The sequence below is a fragment of the Leiobunum rupestre genome, chromosome 8, assembly GCF_980474605.1.
Source record: "Leiobunum rupestre chromosome 8, qqLeiRupe1.1.hap1, whole genome shotgun sequence".
Classification (NCBI taxonomy): Eukaryota; Metazoa; Arthropoda; class Arachnida; order Opiliones; family Sclerosomatidae; genus Leiobunum; species Leiobunum rupestre.
The window spans coordinates 28,272,573-28,291,993 of NC_143391.1; the positions used below are offsets into that span (position 1 = coordinate 28,272,573).

The following is a 19,421-nucleotide window of genomic DNA, read 5'->3' on the forward strand; positions in this document are numbered from 1 at the left end:
AGGCTTGCTAAGGAGCAAATTGATGTTGCTCTTATTCAGGAACCTTGGATTGCCAAGGGTAAAATCCTTGGTCTTAATAGTGCAGGTAATGTCTATTATGACTATAATTCCGTCTCACCTAGAGCTTGTGTATTGGTACGTAAGGAAATTCATGCCCTTCCGCTTTCAATCTATCTCTCTAGGGACACTGCCGTGGTTAAAATCATTTCCCCTATCGCTGGTGGGAATGATGAACTGACGCTGGCTTCTGCTTACTTTCCTTATGATGATGCTCTGCCCCCACCATCACAGGAGGTAACCAATCTGGTAAACCACTGTGAGAGGTCGGGAAAGAAACTCATTATAGGTTGTGATGCGAACGCTCACCATGTTATCTGGGGCAGCAGTGACTGCAACGATCGTGGTGATAAACTAATGGAACATGTGGTTAGTACAAAACTTCATATTCTTAATAGGAACAATGAACCAACTTTTGTTACTCGTAATAGAAGTGAGGTCATTGATCTCACGCTGTGCACAGAAAATGTCGCAGCGCTAATTAATGACTGGCATGTGTCCAGTGAACCATCACTGTCGGATCACAGACACATCTGCTATAAAGTCAGGATGAATGTGGTTCCGGTTTATACCGAACTTCGCAATCCCAGGCGAACCAATTGGCCTGGTTTTAGGGATGATCTAAATCTTCATCTGAAGGATGATGAGCCTAGGCTGTCATCGGTGCTGGATTTTGATTTGGCTGTTGATCGCATGCAACATGCCATTATCGACTCCTACCACCGCAACTGTCCGGTGAAGTCTGCCAACCAACCAAGGTTAGTTCCTTGGTGGAACCATGAGATTGGCAAACTTCGCAAAGAAACCAGGAGGCTTTTTAACAAAGCTAAAAAGGCGGTGATTGGGTTGCCTACAAGAACACCCTCACTGCGTACCATAAGGCCATCCGCGAGGCCAAGAGGGACTCGTGGAGGAATTTCTGTGAAAATATCTCTGATATTCCCAGCACGGTAAAGTTAATGAAAATTATGGCCAACGATAAGACTAAACATCTTGACACTATTAAGTTGAAAGATGGTAGCCATTCTTCATCGGGTAAGGAGACTCTAACCCAAATGTTAGATGTACACTTTCCTGACTCCAGAATTACGAACAGTACTGATTCTGACCTCCTTCCCTTTAGGGTTGCACGTACCAAAAGGAAGGATTGGGCGGTGGCAAACAAAATTGTCACACACTCCAGACTTATCTGGGCAATAAAGTCTTTTAAGCCCTATAAGTATCCGGGGCCGGATGGGATAATTCCCATTCTGCTGCAAGAGAGCATAGATATTATCTGCCCGATGTTGAGTAGAATCTATAAGGCTTGCATTGCCCTTGGATATATTCCTAGCACCTGGAAACTTTCTAGGGTGATTTTTATACCAAAGCCGGGGAAATCTAATTATCTCGAGGCTAAGGCCTTCAGGCCAATCAGTTTGACTTCTTTTTTTCTAAAGATTCTGGAGAAATTGGTAGACAACTATATCAGGGGGGAGGTTATTCCTGATTCTCCTCTCTCAACGGCTCAGTATGCCTACCAAAAAGGTAATCTACTGAGACTGCCCTTCATGGCATAACTAATTGCATTGAAAGGGCTCTCAACTATAAGGGTTAATAGCCACACCTAGATCTATCGGGACATTTCATGTCAGTTACCTGTCTACCTAATGGGTTCTGATATGATGGCTCATAGACATAATAAAGAAACCTTTATTATGTCTATGTGATGGCTACGAAGCTGCATTTTAGTAAGTCTTTCAATACTTTTTATTCAAGCCGTACGGATTGGGCCAACCATAGTACCAGAGAGGGTAAAGTCGCTTCGCTACTGAGAGGCGTCTCTCGTTCAAAAATCCGTATTTATTTTTTGCCGCGAAAATGCCCATAGGATCCGAACGTTTGATGGCGCTGCAAGAGTATCCGGAAGTCCTAGCGCGCGATTCAATATTCAGTTTAGGACGACGCAAAAATTTATTCGTTTTTAATTTACATTTTAAGTAGTTTTTAAATGTGCCCGGACCATCGTGTTCCGCCGTAAATTGTTCTAATACGAAAAATAAGAATTCTCGATTATCATTTTTCAAGTTTCCAAGGGAAAAAGAACGGTGAATACGTGTTTTTTACATGGGTTTATTTTTACTTTAACTTTCTTATTGAAATTTCAGTTCCCTATCATAGTTGAATAATGTAAAAAACGAGAAACTGACAAATAAAACAACGGAATACCTACACTTTAACCATAGGTTTTGCTCTAATCATTTCACTGACGATAGTTTTATTAATATTAAAATTAAAAATAGTCTAATACCATCAGCTGTGCCAACAATATTTTATGAACACTACTCATTTTCCAGTACAGTTAGTGAAGGTAAAGAAAAACATCTAAGGGCTCTTAATGTCGTTTAAAAAATTTACTGACAATTAATATACTAAAATGTATAGCATATCCATACGCCACATATGAACATGGGTTGGAAGAAAGCGCGTTGGTCACAAACGCATCACAACCAATTTCAGAGGAAAACACACTGAATGTTCTAGATGAACATAATTACACTTTGTCCAACAGTATTTCATGCGAAAATTCAGAAAATGGTAATTGAAATTTGAAACTGTCTATCTCAATAATAAATAATTTTAATAAATTACATTACTTTAGTTGTTAATCACAATGGTAAAAGAACTTTAAATTTAAACACACAATTGTCATCATCTTCTAAACACATTCGAACAGAGCATATGCAATTAAATTGAGAGTCCAAATCTACTTAAACAAAATGTCCTTAGCTATATATCAGGATATTTAATCCATCGGTTTTTCAAACCACCAATGCTCCTCTTGCCTCAGCCAACTCAAAAAGAGCGATCCAATTATTAATCCTTTAAATGTGCTCTTCTTCTTCAAGTTTTTCAAAACAACAAAGAACTCTTCTTTTGGTAGCCTTATAGTACCTACTGACAATTTTTTAAAGATTATTACAGAAACAAATGAGGTATTTGATACTAGCTTTAAACTACTATCTCACATGACAAATGTCAAAGAGCGTATGGAAAAATTTATTACACTTCGAATTGACAAGACTTGGTTTCAAGCTTCAATAGATTCAACATGTCCGACTGTATTTCAAAACATGATAAGTTTCTTCGTTGAGTTTTACATACACAGTGCCCTGAAAAAACAAGATCCCGATCATGATTACAAAAAGACACAGAAAAGAAAAAGACTGGACAGGAAATTGATGAAGATACCTCATATTCGTCCTTTTTTAACTACTTCGAAGCTTTATCTTATATATTTATTTCTTATTTATTTTCATAAAGTTATTTGATATTATTTCATTTCCAATATATTAATTTCGATTGTTATTGTTGTTAGGCCTTGGCTATTTATGTTTCCCATTATTTTAGGCTGTTAAAAAGAATTGACACTTCAATATTCAAATATAATATTTAAAAATAATTAGTTGTACTTACTTGCGTCATAAGTTCACATGAAACAACCATTTCACATTTTATTTAAATTTTTTAGTATCAGAATTCGGAAAATAATCGGTGCCACATTGCGGATGTAACAAAAATCTTCTAAATTTTTTTAACTAACGACACCCTGTAGCACCCTGGTAGTGGGATCCTGAACTTCATTTGTAATTTCTTCTATTCGCGCGTGCGTCAAAAACTGGTAACGAAATTTTAACATTGCGGGAATAGGAAGAGACGCCTCTCAGTAGCGAAGCGACTTTACCCTCTCTGATAGTACCCTCGGGGCCAGAGGAGAAATCGTCTGGTTTACCGATGGGTCTAAGACCCGCTCTGGATCTGGGGGCCTATTCTTGTCTTGGCGATACGCATGTCGTTATGGCGGAATCGATAAAATATCGCCATAACGACATCGACCGGCGAAAACCGTATTCTTGTCTCCAAAACTCACTTCGACATCGCCGTATCGCCAGCGAATTATAACGACAGGGCTGGGGATGTCGGAATCGCGTTTCTTTGTCGTTATGACGTCATTTTTCGCTTCGAATCGCGGTATTTTCAAAATGGCTACTTTACAGCTCGCATGTTTTGAGTTTTGGCGTCTGTCAGAAATGGAAGAAACGAAGAGTTTTGGGTGGGAGAGAGTTCTAAGAGATAGATCAAAAGCTTTTGAACTTTCGGAAAATTAGTTTAGAAGTTTATTTCACCTAGATAAGTATTTAGTAATAGAGATTTGTGAGCATCTAAAAGCGACGTTAGAGTCAAACGCGTCTAATGTAAGAGTTACGGATCTCCCTGTAGATTCAAAGGTGAGCCATGAATTTAAGAATTAAATTTCGTAATTATTAGCGTTTTAATAATTATATGGTTCATTAGGCGTTAGTGGCTGTTCGATTTTGTGCGTACCAGAAAGCAGCTAGTTGGCAAAGATTTGTTTCTTGATGTCAGTCAGGCCACGGTCAGTCGCTGTCTGCATCAAGAAACCGATGCAATAAATAGCATTTTAATGCCAAAATGGATAAAATTTCCACTGAGTAAAGGGAAGCCACAAAGTTGAGGTAATTATCAAATCTTCTCATAGCAGATAAATATTATATTATTATATTATATATTATATATACCAATTGTGATTTGGTAATTTTGAATATCAAAGCCAAGTTTCCTGGGCGTACTCATGATGCCCACATATACAAGGCATCAATGGTTTCAAGATATCTTTGGAAAAAGTTACCTAGCAACCAAGAACTCTAGAGATCATTCCTAAGGCAAGTTTTGAGTATTAACTTCTCAATATAAAGGTAAGTATGAGGGTGTATAGGTAACAGAAAAACAACTATTTTTCTTTTCAAAACTTTATTAGTGAAATTGTAAAAGATTCTTCAAAAATAAAAAATTTGAATTTTTCACTTACTTTGTTTTAAAACTAAGCATATGAAACTCAAATAGTTTTTACAATACAAATTCTCCTTTGAGAACTAGCTATATGGCACCAAGTTTCCAACTGATCTTCCATTATCTTAGTTTGCTTATCAAGATTTGAATTTATTTTCTCAAGAAATTGTTGAGCCCGCGCATATGGCCCTGTTGCCTTTGTTGGTTGCGACCTTTAAACGGTTTAAGCCAAATTATCTTTTCCAAATTTTAAATATTTTAAAAGTAAATGATTTTCTACTTACCTCGTGCAGCTGGAGAAATATTTTTACCTTGGGAGTGATTAGAACCAAAGAATATAAAGCCCCAGGCACGGCCGTCTCGAGATCTGCTTCGCGCTCATAGCGGCCCAGGCAAAGATTTCCTCTCCTATGTATTTCCGCGAATACCTTTTTTTAACACTAGGAGCGCTGTCCGAGCCCCCCCTTAAATGTAAAAAATCAGCGGGATATTTAATAGTTTTCTATGGCGGTAAATTCAACTAGTTAATCATTTTTGCATTGTTTTTCAAAAACTTCTGGAAAGTTTGGGATATACAACTTATGATTTGATGTTTATCTAATAAGTTTTCATTTAAAACATTTATTTAATTAAAGTAATATGCTTATATTGAGTTATATTAGTTAATTGCTAAGCCTAACCAAAGTTTATTTTGTTTTTCACAGGTTTCAAGTTTTTAAGTTTTCAAACCAGTATTCACATTTATTTTATCAGAATTTTAAATAAATAACCAAAATATTATTCATATTATTTAATAAATAGCTTTATTATTCTTTAAATTAAGTTCACATTTCTCAAACTTTAGTTTTAAAATCAGAACAAGTGTCCATTCTTTGCTAGAAAATTATTTTCCTCAATATCTAGAAAAAGTTCAAACCGATTTAGTGAAGAAAATATTGACAAAGGAAACATATGCATCTATTAGAATAACTTCATTGTCTACAATATCTTGCGTGTCATACCTCCTTAAATCTGGTTTCCAGTTTGTCTTGACAAGAAATGTAATGAGCGATGCTATTGAAATGTTTTTCAGCATTCTCAGGCAAATGGCTGGAGGGAATGACATGCTGAATGCAAGAACCACTATATTCAGTTTGGAATCCATCCTTAAGAGATGCACTATATCATTATTTATTTATTTAGAGGTTATCTACAAAGCCGCATAGGCCAACTTATGTGTAGACAGAATCGCAGGATTAAAAATGAACAGAATATAAAAAATTGTATAAAAGTAAGCAAAAAAAAATAATAATAGTAATAATAATGAGATATATACAAATAATTAAAAGTAAAAAGCAAAGCCAACATTAAGAAAACAATGAACAAACGAGTAAAAAATAATTACGAGATCATGACCAGGCAGATAAATGTTCAGATAATAAATAGCGGATTTTGTGATAATTAGATTGTGTCACAATATTTGATGGCAAAGCATTCCAATCGGTAATGAAACTATGGGAAAAAGAATTTAGTCAAAAACCTAAAACATCTAACGTTCCCCAAGACAGCTTCACAGATCTATCAGCCATGATTGATACTAGACTCGATGAATTTTCCACTATTTTTAACGGCAATGAAGTTACATTACCATCTGAAGTTACTGACATACTAAATGCTTTGGACGGCTAGCAAGTATCGCATACTTGGCTGATTATGTAGTACAAATCCTAGAAGAAAAACATTTTTGCGAATTGTGCCTAATTCTGACTCACCATTTAAATTATCCGACAGAGGAAACCTTAGGTATCCCCAGCAAAGCTTTATCATGTTAATGGTTAATATTGGATATAGTAACAACATTCTAGAGAGAGCTGTACCCTATCTTTGGGATTCACCTGCAATTTTAAAAAACATTGAAATCCACTTGTGGCCAAAAATTGCTCTATGCCCTTACATCCAATGTGATTTGAATAATAATCACCCGAATGAAATTGCTGATTTAATTTGTAGAAAGGTCGTACCCCTAATTATCACAAATATTACCAAAACTCTGTCCGCAAAATTTTAGAAAGTGAAAGAACTTGTGCATAAGCCTCTTTCTCAAAAAGTACTCAAGTTGTAAATTCTAAATTTTGCCTATCTATTGTTTAGTTGTGTATCATTCAGTGGAAAATCCACCTTGGTTTATTATATTTATCAGATTTAAATACCTTCCAAGTTTCCATAACTATTTTCATTCATAGAGATCTTCCAAGTGACAGTTAGTTAATCCATGCCAGTATAAATCATCATTTTATGTTAACTCATATTCCACCTAGTCAACACATATAAATTATCACACGTTAACCCATATTTCAGCTAGTCAATATTTGAATAAATAATCATACTATGTTAAACAATATTTCAACTAGTCAATATTTGAATAAATAATCATACTATGTTAAACAATATTCCAACTAGTCCTGTATAAATTATCATTATAATACATCATCCTATATTCTAACTATTAAGTATTATTAAACTTATTTTGGCTCTTAAAAAAACAAGTTAATACCTTAATAATAAACTTTTACATAATCTTCAAGAGAAGTCACATTTGTTTTCTTTTAAAATTCATTTATTTTACTACTTTAATTCAATTAAGTTTTTAAACATTAATACAAAACACAGGCCTCTGGAAGTTACTACATAACAAAAATACAGCTGTAAGGAGAACCACGTGTTTATGTTTACATTTTTATACAGAAACGTCGACGGTGACTTCTGGCTCCAGAATGACCAAATTTTAATAACGTTTTTCAAAACTTTACTTTGCGTTAAAAAATCTGAAGAGGTGTTTAAATTTTTTATTATTAATTAACTTAAATATTACTAAAAAAATATTTTACAAAAAATTACACATTACGCGATAATAATTGAAATTCCAAAGTTCCGCGCCGTTCCTCCCATTCGATAACATGGCTGTGAATTTTCTCAAGGGGGGGCTAGACTAGCGCCATAAAACGATGTGAGAAGTTTTTGAACTAATTTCCCATACGCGATTTTCGTACGATCGCCTGGGCCGCTATGAGCGCGAAGCAGATCTCGAGACGGCCGTGGCCCCAGGAATGGAAGGATTGATATTATTGGCCGCGTGTTTTGGCCGAGCTAGAAACTTCCGGCAAAGCAAATCAGAGTAACTGGAAACGGTTACCACAACCAGGTCTCCCTTTGAAAACGAGAGGTGCAAAAGTTCCACTAGACGGAGCTACACCTTCCATTCCTGGGGCTTTATATTCATTGTTAGAACTCACAGACGCTACTGGTAAACTATGATTAAATCTTGGAGATCTGCGGGAATGGGAGCCAGTGGGAGAAGAACGGGCGATAGTGACTGAATATGGAGGAGCCATTGTTGAAGAAGCTGCGGGACTTTGATCTAAAGTAGCCAATGCCGCATCCATTTTCTTCAATTATCTGTTGTTAAAATCAAGAAATGTTAGCATGAAATGTATTCATGAAAGAATACTTACCCCAAAACCAGCTTCTGGTACTTCGTAGTGGCCAAATGTACCCCCTAGGCCGCTCAATAAACGAGAGCTGCCCTTCCTCAGTTGTTTTAGTTCTAGTTTGGGAAGTTCCAGTCAGCCAAACTCTGGAACATTAATGCATAAGTAATAGAAGTAACAGTATTTCTATTACAAAAAAATTACTGCACCTCCAGTACGGTCCACCACAAGCATTACGCCTTTGGACAAGACTAATGCACATCGCGGTGTACTGTACGCCTCGTTTGTACAGTTTGCATCAAACTTACGGCTAACGAAACGTTCATTAGCCTCCATGTATTCTAAAATTAAAACCTTTAGATTTCCGCAGAATTTTGTGGCGCGACTCAATGTTATTTTAAAAAAAACTACCAACGAAGAACAAAAATGACAACTGCGAAAACGTAAACAAACGCAAAAATATTACAGCAGCCGACAGAAATAAATAAGTGCGATTCGTATTGGACGATTAGAGGGGCACGTCACCGGATGTTGACGTCACAACTCGCCTGGCGGTATTTTCGTTTTTACGACATTTCTGATAGCGACAGGGGGACAAGAATAAGGTTCCAAGCGAATGTCGTTATCTCGAATGTCGGTATGGCGAAGTGATAAGGCGGAATCGTTATGTCGTAACCGAGACAAGAATAGGCCCCCTGGTTCGGGTATGTATCGTCTTACTAGCAATCTCGGCTTCTTTGAAAGCCTTGGTGTTTATGCTAGCGTTTTTCAGGCGGAAATTGTCGCTATCTGCTTCTGTGTTGACTTTTGTCTCAAAAAGAAGCTTCATGGCAAGGTTATCCAAATTTATTCGGATAGTCAGGCAGCCCTCAAGGCTCTCAACCAGTTTCAGGTTTCTTCAAAACTGGTGTTCAGCTGTTTGAATCTCCTCTCGGAGCTAGGTACCAACAATAAAGTTCAACTCTATTGGGTTCCTGGCCATCGGGGGTACTATGGTAATGAGAAGGCTGATGTCCTGGCCAAGAAGGGGGCAGAGGCTGGGTTCTTTGGTCCCGAACCTGCCGTTCCTATCCCCTCTGGCATAGTTCGCGGCCTTATCTCTAACTCCATGATGGACCGTCAACTCAAGCTTTGGCTTGAGATGGATGGCCAAAGGCAGGCTAAAGAGTTTATATCTGGCCCCTCTAGGCAAAGAGCTAAGGAGCTGCTCTTGCTCTCCAAATCTAATATCAGGCTGGTCGTTGGCCTACTTACAGGTCACTGTCTCCTTAACAGACACCTTTACCTGATTGGAATCAGCGATGATCCAATCTGTATTGCTTGTCAGCTAGGTTGAGGAGGAAACCGCCTCTCATGTGCTTTGTAGGTGCGATTACTACGTGGCCCAAAGATTCGAGCATCTTTCTACAATATACCGGCCAAAAGGATTCTCCGTTTTGTGTCGGATATCGGGCTTTTTAAGTCTTAAGGTTCGGGGTTGCACAATGGACCTCTGGTCGAAGTGCGCGAATGGGTCCTTAGCCCTTCACCCCTTTCAATAATAATAATAATAATAATATATACTTCTAGTCATTCTTTGAAAGCATCGAAGATTCCTTCGATCAGTGTCACTCTTATTTTTTACTTCTGATCACACTTATTTGTTACTACTAGTCAGCCGTTGAGTGTCACACTTATTTCTTCTGGTTATACGACAAAGACTAGTTTGATCCGTTTCATTGTTACTTCTGGTCATACGTTGAAAGCGCGGCGCACTATGAACGGCCTTGAAAAACGCTAGAGGGAAACGGGCGCGTAGACCATAAACACGCGGATTTACAATGTTGGAAATTGCGGGGGTCCGTATACGCTGCAGGGTTGTAGCAAGGGTGGGGCGGACGGGGCGGCCGTCATGTTAGGGTATAGGGGCGCCAAAATATTATTTGCAAAAAAAATAAGCTTATATTAGGGGCGCCAAATTTTCACTAGCCCCGGGCGCAACTTTTTCTAGCTACGCCACTGATACGCTTAGAGCATAGCGCCGAACCAATTTTCAACGGCGGCGGCGGGAACGATAATTAGTTCGGCGGCGGCGTGGCGCGCCGATTTTCAGAAAATAATCGGCGGCGGCGGCGCCTAAGGGTAAAAACTGCCCCCCCCCCCTCAGAAATAGCGCCAGCCTTTTAATAGACCGCTAGAACTTAAATTGTTAAACACATTTAAAAAAATACATGTTTAATAGAATGTATTTTATTAAAATAGGAACCATTTGTTTCCAAAACAAAGAAGAGGTAACTTCGGTTACATACTATCAGATGTAACTTATTTAATCATAAGTGTGCCTGAAAGAATTTTTTCATAATGATACCTTGTTGCAAGGATATGACGTTATTGACGTCACTTCCCAGTCGATGACGGTTTTATCACATATGATACTATTAAACTAAAACATTTACGCTAGTAATAACAATACTGTACTAATTTACTACCATTTCACTAGTATTATTATCTATACACTCTTTTTAGAAACTTTTGCTGGGCGCCGCCATTATCGTACAGACAACCAACGAGCCAGCCCTCTACCGCATAAATTTCATCCCCCCAAATCCGGTTTTTCCCCGCGCATTTAAGTCTATAATCACAAATTATTTTATCTTTGTATCAAAGGAATTTTTAAAATGAAATAGAATAGTTATTGCTGAATGCAGCCAATGCAGCTGATACGTTTCTGTACTTATTACAAAATACGAGGCGAGGCAACTCCAAAGCCGTTTTCGTTTCTCTCTCTCTCCTATCCCAGCTATCTGCTGCTAATCTTGGTGCGCGCGGTGCAGTAGTGCCAGATCTTTTGGAAATTATTAATTATTTTTAATTTTATAACGCTAGTACGGTGCATAAAACAGCCTAGGAATCGTAGCACTACCAAAAGAAAAATCTATGTAGTTTAGATCTCAAAACGTAATTATTATACTTTAATAATGGAAATGAATTCGGCGGCGAAATGAAAATGTTAAATTAAATTTATCGGCGGCGGCGTTTCGGCGTTATCTAAATAATCGGCGGCGGCGGCGTTTGATCGGCGGCGCTATTCTCTAGATACGCTGCCCAAAAAACCTCACTTAGAATTAAAATGAAGCAACGTATTTGCAACTCTAGGTTATATGTAAACCACAGCTATTCAAAAATATAACTTTCATGAAAACCGGACTTAAATTAAGGAACTGTATGTAGATTTTTAAGCGAAAATATAAAACCACGAAAATTGCCTAATCAATTACAAATGTTAACCTCGAATTCTAATTGTATTTGTTTAATTTTGGTATTTGCAAATTCTTTGTGTAAATCCATGGACGGGAAAAGCTGTAGCTTCCACCATACAAAATCACCGGCCGCCGCCACCGTCTCTCTGTAAAGGGGGGGAGGTTCAAGAATTTTGAAAGTTTCGGGTTGTCAAGGCCATATAATTCATCATGTGGTCGACAAAACGTTCCGTTTGAAATGGGGGTTTCCATTCTTTCGAATGACCTTGACGGCCCTGCGAATCGAGTACGGTCGACTATTTCCGCTAATACGAAGTAGGACGCAAACGGACAGTGAGGGGGTACCTCTTTTAGGGGTCCGAGAAGCCCACCCTACGGGCTGGCCCTCAGCTAGTTGTGTGTTTCGAGGCCCTCCACCCCTGTAAGGCCCTCCTGCCCCTTTTCCCCATGCCATAATTACCCGGGAACCCTTTTCCATGGATAGTAGATTTTAGAGGATCGGTAAAAAGCCTGGTTTTTAGCCCCCGTAAACCAATCACACTAAGGGAGTCAGCCAAGGTTATTTGAAAAAAAAAACAAGTATCGCTAAGAGTGGACGATACTGTTCGAAAAAAGAAAAAAGATAAACACGAAGTACATTTTTACGCCAAAAGGTATTTTTTCACGTTTTTATTGATTAAATATGATATACTAGATATCAGTTGATAGTTTTTATTGAATTAAAAAACCAAAATTAAAAATTACTAAAATATAAAGCGCAAAATATTACGTAACAATATCAACCGCATTAGATTGCCATTTTGAAATTTTAAGATCACGTGGTACAAACGACGTTGCAAGACTCCCTCGCGGCCTTGAGTCACTCGAGCTGATTGATACGCGGGAAGAAATAAAATGCACTGTGGAAGGCTATCGAAAACCTGTCCTCTTAATTTACTGTCCATGCCTTTCCCCCCCGCAAAAATAACATAAAAACTCGTCTTTCTCTCTCTTTCCCCACAAAAATTAATCAAAAACTTGCCTTTCTCTCTCTTCTAAAACCCCCTGTACCTCTGCAAACCCCCTGTACCTCTGCAAACCCCCTGTACCTCTGCAAACCCCCTGTATCCAATGGCAGATTTGCTCCCCCCTCATGACGAACGGAAACAAATACGCTTGTCCCTGAGCCCCGATTCCCCTCTGCCCCGAATTGTTTATAGTCGAACCACCCGAGGAACCACCTCATCAGAGATAGATAAAAACTAAAACTCGGGCTCTTCTCTTAAAATACAAGAGAGGGAGCCCGCGCTCGCGCTCTTCTCTTTAAATACAAGAGGGGGAGCCCGCGCTCGCACTCTTCTCTTTTAGTACAAGAGGGGGAGCCCGCGCTCGCACTCTTTCAAGAGGAAGAGCTAGAGCTCGCGGTCTGTTCGTAATGAGAAGCGCCCTCTCTCAGAGAGCGATAGATTCTGGGAAATTCACATTTAGAAAAAGCACCACGTGATGTGATTCGTGAAGAATGGCGGGAATCAATTGTTTTAAATTTCGCTCTCCTCTCTTAAGGCCCAAACACACATACGGTTCACAAGCGATTTCGCCCCCATGCGCCATGACTTCCATTCTATTTAAGTCATAGAAATCTTATATAGAATGGAAGTCATGTCTGATTTCGTGCTCGCGGTCTTCTCTTTTATTCTTAGCGGCTGAGCTTGCGCTCACGCTCTTATCTTTTATTCTTAGCGGCTGAGCTCGTGCTCGCGCTCCTCTCTTTTTTCCCGATCTCTGTCATCCAATTTTACAAACTTGAAAAACTCCCACCATAATGAGTTTGTCTAGCAAATTTCGATGTAACACGAATTGGTTTCGAGTTATGTGCGTTTTCTTTCAATTTTCATTTTAACGACCTTTGTGATTTTGAAAAACAGCTCCTCGACTTCCTATTGGTCAAATTCGATCAAATCAAAGCTAATTAGACCTACAATGTGACGTGGAACACTTTTCTAATTGGAACCAACTTTCTAACACTTACGGTTCTCGCGTTAGTTTTTGGATGACCTTGAAGAGAATGTTCAAGGTCATTGAAATTTTTAAACTAAAGACCCTCAATCCTGATGAGGATGTGTAGCAAATTTCAGTACTCGAACACGAGTATCTTTAGAGTTATCAGCTCCCGAACCTCGCTTTCGACACGTTATCAACTTAACGACCTTCTTGTTTTTCATCTAGCATTTATCGGCTTCCTATTGGTCAAATCCGATCAGGTCAAACCTAGTTGTACCACGGACTTTAAATTTTAGAGGACGAGTAGAGCGTAGCCTTCCCCTGTATTATTTTAGTTTCCCCGAGCATCAATCACTTCGAACTAGAGAGAGAGAGTCCGTCAAGGTCATTTGTACCACGCATAGAGATAGACCACTCCCAGCATCTTATCTGGAAATCTGGCCGACCGAAAGACACGCGCTTTAGTTTTTTTTTATGACCTTGAGCGACTCCCGTCAGCCTGATCGGTGAACGGGGCGTAAAATACCTCGGGAATACCGGTCCTCTAAAATTTACAGTCCGTGGTTGTACTTAAAAAGTCACGTGGAACACTTTTCTAATTGGAACCAACTTTCTAACATTTACGGTTCTCGAGTTAGTTTTTGGATGACCTTGAAGACATGGTTCAAGGTCATCGACATTTTCGAAGTAGGTTTACCCTACATCTTGTATACAACTTAAAAATTTCAAAATCGTGCCTAAAACAGATTTTGAGATATTCGCCCTGGTTCATTTTTTAGTGGACACCCTGTATGCTAATGTTTCTAGAAATTATCGTGTACGGTCTTGATGGCAAGACATAGTACAGGGCAGGGCATCATTATTTATAAAAAAAATAGTAGAAAAATAATTTCGATGGTACTGGTTTACCCACCTAATTAGGTTTATTTAACTTTAATTTTAGAAAATACAAAAAATAAGTAAATTTAATTACTTTAATGAATAAATACGTTTATAGGGGTAAGAAGTACGTTGAGAATGTTCAATATTTCAAACAACGCCAGAGAAACAAAACACTATTTTTAAATCTCAATAATTGTATACGTGCTTATTTTTATAGAATATAATACTAGCGATAATGTTAATATTTATACACGAGTAGGGGGAAAAGAAAGACGTTACCGGAGCTGACCGGAGTGCGATCAATAGCATCGGAAGACGTATGTTTCAGCGAACCACCGAGCTGATTTGATGTTCTTAGAAGGAGGGGCTTACTGTTCGAGCGTGAGAAGGATTTTGAGCTACGATAAAAATTGTTTTTTTTTAAATACATTAGTTAAGTAATTTTAATTTAAGTATTATAACTACTTATAATGTTTCGATAGGTATGGATCAAAGGGTAGATCACTCTGTTACATTAACAAAAATAAAACAAATAAATAAATAAATAAATAGGGCAACTCTGTTTCAACTCTTATCGGTGCAGGAGTGTCAGGTTCCTAACGCGAAACATTTTTAACAATGATATTTTCCCTGGAAGCCTGCTCCTTTAAATAGAGAGCCTAACGTTATGAAAGGACGTGTACGTTTCCATAGTGCTTGATAGGTGTTTCTTCAAGCTTTATTGGCACTGTTTTGCCAAACATTTTGAACTTCTCGTTAATGTATCCTCGAACCATTAGCTATTCGGAAAACGCGTGTTAAATGTCTCAATCGATATCAGCGCGAATTATGTTCCCAACAATGTTGATATCCTTACTTTCATTCCGTTCTTTGTTATGGACATTAGCCATGCGTCTGACATGGATAACTCTGGAGATATTATACTGCTCTTGGATCGCTTCGCAATCGTGAGTATAGATTTAGCGATATGTTATTTAAAGCGTAATGGCGAAGAGCGGCTAAGCCAAGTTTTGGTTCGAAAACCAACTTTTCAGCTGGGCTGGTGTCATCGATTGGTCGGTGAAGAAACCGAAGGTTTGTACGTTTGATGACAGATACAACAAGCACGATACTGGTGCGTACATTGGTTACAACCTAATAAGCCGATCCTCCTGTCTAGGTTGCTCAAAATTAACTACAAATTCAACCTAAGAAATATAAGACCGAATTTTTAATAGAATTATAATTGCGTTACTTCGGCAAGATATGACTTCTTCGCGAAAAAGAATAAATTATTGAAGTAATATTTAAACGCCGACTTATTACGTTACTTACGCTAAAATTAAATTATTATTCAAGTCTTTCAAGTTTATAAGTATATAAAATAAATAACTTTAGTGGGATGAATTTGTATTTTTTTGGTAGGTTTGTAATAATAAGAAAATCTTTGGTTAGTCAATTGAATCTAGTTGCGTATAATTTTAAAAGTACGAAGCAAAACAATTTTTTTTGTAATTACAGTACCGCCAACTTTAGATTCATTGCTGTACCGGTGTTGGTCCATTTGATCGAAAAATATGTGATCGACAGTCGATCATTATACGTTGCAATTGATCGAAATTCCATTTGATCGAATCCTATTTGTCATTTGTTTCATAAGATCGAACCTTCAAATGATCGAATTCAAAAGTATTTATAGTACCAGTTGGTATGTTTTTATTTTACCGAATGTCAATATGAAGTGCAGAAGGAATAATGATGGAATAATTCATTGCTTAAGTGCAGAAAGAATAATGATGGAATAATTCATTGCTTTAACTGTATTAAGCCACAAAGATAAAGAGATTTTTACTTTATACACTATATGATGGAATTTTTTATGACATCGACGATAATGGCCCGTTGTTTTTGATATATATAAATAGGGTCAGGTTAGGTTAGGTTAGGTTGATGTACGCGCGCCAAAAACTAGTAGTTTAACCCTACACTAGCTTTCGATCAAATTTCGGTCGATCAAATGCCATTCGATCAAATGCAATTCGATCAAATGGAAATTCGATCAAATGGGACCCGTTCGATCATTTGGGAATCGATCAAATAGACTCAAACCTCTGTACCACCATTTAGCGGAGTATGGTTTCTAGAATCCCGAGTTCAGTAATGAATCTAGGAATGGCACCACGTTTTCCGTGATAGTTGCCATGACACGGTGGGATCGGCCTTTTGTTTTTAAAAAGAAGTTAATATATGGTACTTGTTTTCGTAGAACCCACGGAAGTGGCCGTCAAATTTTTCCTGGTTGACTTGTACGACATTAACGAAGAATTAATGGTTATACCCTATCATCATAAGTAACATAAAAGAATAAGTATGGCAAATGGTTATATCGGTTGACGATAGTTCGTCGTACAGCGATCGCGAAATCCGAAGTCACTGCCACCTAGGAGTAACGAACCCAAGGAGAACCCAGCTAGCCCTGAAACACGCTAACGTAGTGCTGTGTACAAATTTTTTACACTGAACGTTTTACGGGGGGGGGGGGGGGGAGACAATTTCCGAACTTTTCACTTCCGACGGCAGCAGGCGCTAAAGCGTCTAACCAATGAAAAACGTACGCAAGTAAATGTACGACTTTTGACGGGTTACGTTCTCCTTATGTGGGGTGCTGTGTTTGTTGCTCCTACCTGCCAAGCTATTTGTTATCAATACATACGATCAAAAACGCTTTTAGGTAACAAATTCGAAAATGATTCCGATTCAATAATTTATCATTATTTTCCGATATACCAATTAATTGGTCACCCTACGCTGTTCGCACTTTCCCACCAAACAATGCGTTACTTTATATTAAATGTTTGTGCGTCGCAATAGCACGACAATTGCTCACACGAGCGCGAACGATTCGGCTTCCTCCAATGGGATTATTCGTATTTTTTATGGTTATCTGCTTTAATGTTTCCGGCCTGCTATTTCGATAATAGCAATAGTATATAGTAAGCAGACGACGGGTCAAAACTCTCGCGTCAGTAACGATACGGAATAGCAAATAGTTGGATATCCCAAACAAATTCGGCTGCCCCATGGCAAAACCTTATAACCACCAAATTTTTGAAAAATTAGATTTTTACGCATCAGTTTTACTAAGGCATGTACAAAAGTACTGTAAAAGTTTCAGGTAAAAGTCATAAATATTTAACTATTTATGACTTAAAAAATGGTTTTGGATTTTATAATTTTCGCATTAAAAACCACGTTAAAATCTTATAGCTTAGGTTTTGAAAAAGTCAAATATCTCAAAATAGGTCACCTATCCGAAAAAGGTTGGGTGTTGGTCCACGAAAAAGTGTACCAATTTTTCCTATTCATTCTGCTTAATTCACTGCCAATTAGTTGGACAAGATTGGTGGCCAAACTAATTGACCTTTAAAAGTGGTATAATTTGATCTCCCCCTTTAGTCTGATTTTTTCCTTGGAAAGCGGCCGTCTTAGATTTCTTGAACCGGGAGTTTCAAAGCAACTAAAACATTTGGGCCCCAATGCAAAATGGGCCCTTATTTCTTATTACGCCACTGACACTTCACACGGATGACTGTTCTTGCAGACCCCTATGGGTACATTGGCCTAGTTACGCTACCTTCAAACCAAAAAACATTTAGAACAATATGGACATCGTTTTTGTGTAATTTCGTGTTATCTCAGCTTGAAGTGCATTGCGTATTATCACGAAAGTACATAGGGATAATGACTATATTCAGGGCCGGATTTACAAATTTGCCGCCCTAAGCACTAATGAAAATGGCGCTCTTAAAATAAAATAAAAACACATTTATTTGAAGAAGGAAATTTTCCACCCCTGGCCGAGAAATTTTTCCACCCCTAGACTAGAAATTTTCCGCCCTAGAAATGTGCCGCCTTGGTGTGCCTAATGGGAAATTCAGTACTGACGATCCGTGTGTATCACAGTCTAGGTTACCCCCGACACGAGTGGGGGGGGGGGGGGAGGAAAAATGTCACCAGTGGTGACTCACCACTATAATTAGACGTCAGTTTTAGTGTTGTAATAAGATGCCGGATGGTTCTGTTTTTTTTTGGGGGGAGGGAAGTAGCTTTCTGTTCGAACATGGTATTAATTAAAAGCGATTTTTCTAGAAGAATTTCTCCCTTTCCAAGTCTATAACTGAGTATATTGAAACTAGCACAGTTCTCTCAACGATCCTTTTTAAACACGCTGTGCTTTAAATGGTCTGTATTCAAACAAACTATTTCTAGAAAATTAGAATTTCAATTTCCTAGAATAGACCAGGCCCGGTTCTCGAAAATTATTCTTAAGTGGGCCCATACTTCAGGAAATAATAGGGGTGTGGGAGGAAGTCGAATGGTGGTTTATATAAATCACAAATTTTGGGTGGGCACGGGCCCATTGGACCATTAACTAGAACCGCGCCTGGAATAGACCCTGCCATTCTTATAATTACTGCGTTACCGTTTATATCCCGTTTATGGTTTCTTATATATATTAATACTGATTGATTTGGTAGCAATTTGGTCTTCAAGTGTTCTTATCTAACATCTGGAACGACACCCTAATTGACACAAACGACCTCCATTTAAATAAAACCGAAGACCTACCGGAACACGTTTTAAAGTGTACGCGTAAAAACATCAGGTAAAAACAAGAACGTTACGGAATCAAACTAAAAGAGTGGTTTGCAGGTATTTGGAAACCGGACATCATTTTCTTCAACTGTAAAGAATCCATACTATTCACGGCGACAGTTCCCAATACGGTCTATAAAATACTGCCTAATGGTCTCATCTACCATTATAGCAGGTAAACCGCGTCCTTTTCAAAGAGTGCGAAAGGGGAGCAACGATTCGCTTAATTTTGCCATATCTTTTCTAACAGATATCACATAACGATAAGTTGTCAAATGCAGTTTAAAAACTATCCAATGGATACACAAAC

At 38.2% G+C, this 19,421-nt stretch overlaps 1 long non-coding RNA gene across 1 annotated transcript; it reads right to left on the reverse strand.

Moving 5' to 3' along the window:
* Positions 1–8,188: 8,188 nt before the first annotated feature.
* Positions 8,189–8,778, reverse strand: LOC149933011 (uncharacterized). Its single transcript, XR_016473126.1, has 3 exons — positions 8,585–8,778; positions 8,400–8,521; positions 8,189–8,343 (listed from the first exon to the last, which is right to left on the reverse strand). It is a non-coding gene; the product is annotated as an uncharacterized LOC149933011 (long non-coding RNA).
* Positions 8,779–19,421: the final 10,643 nt, after the last annotated feature.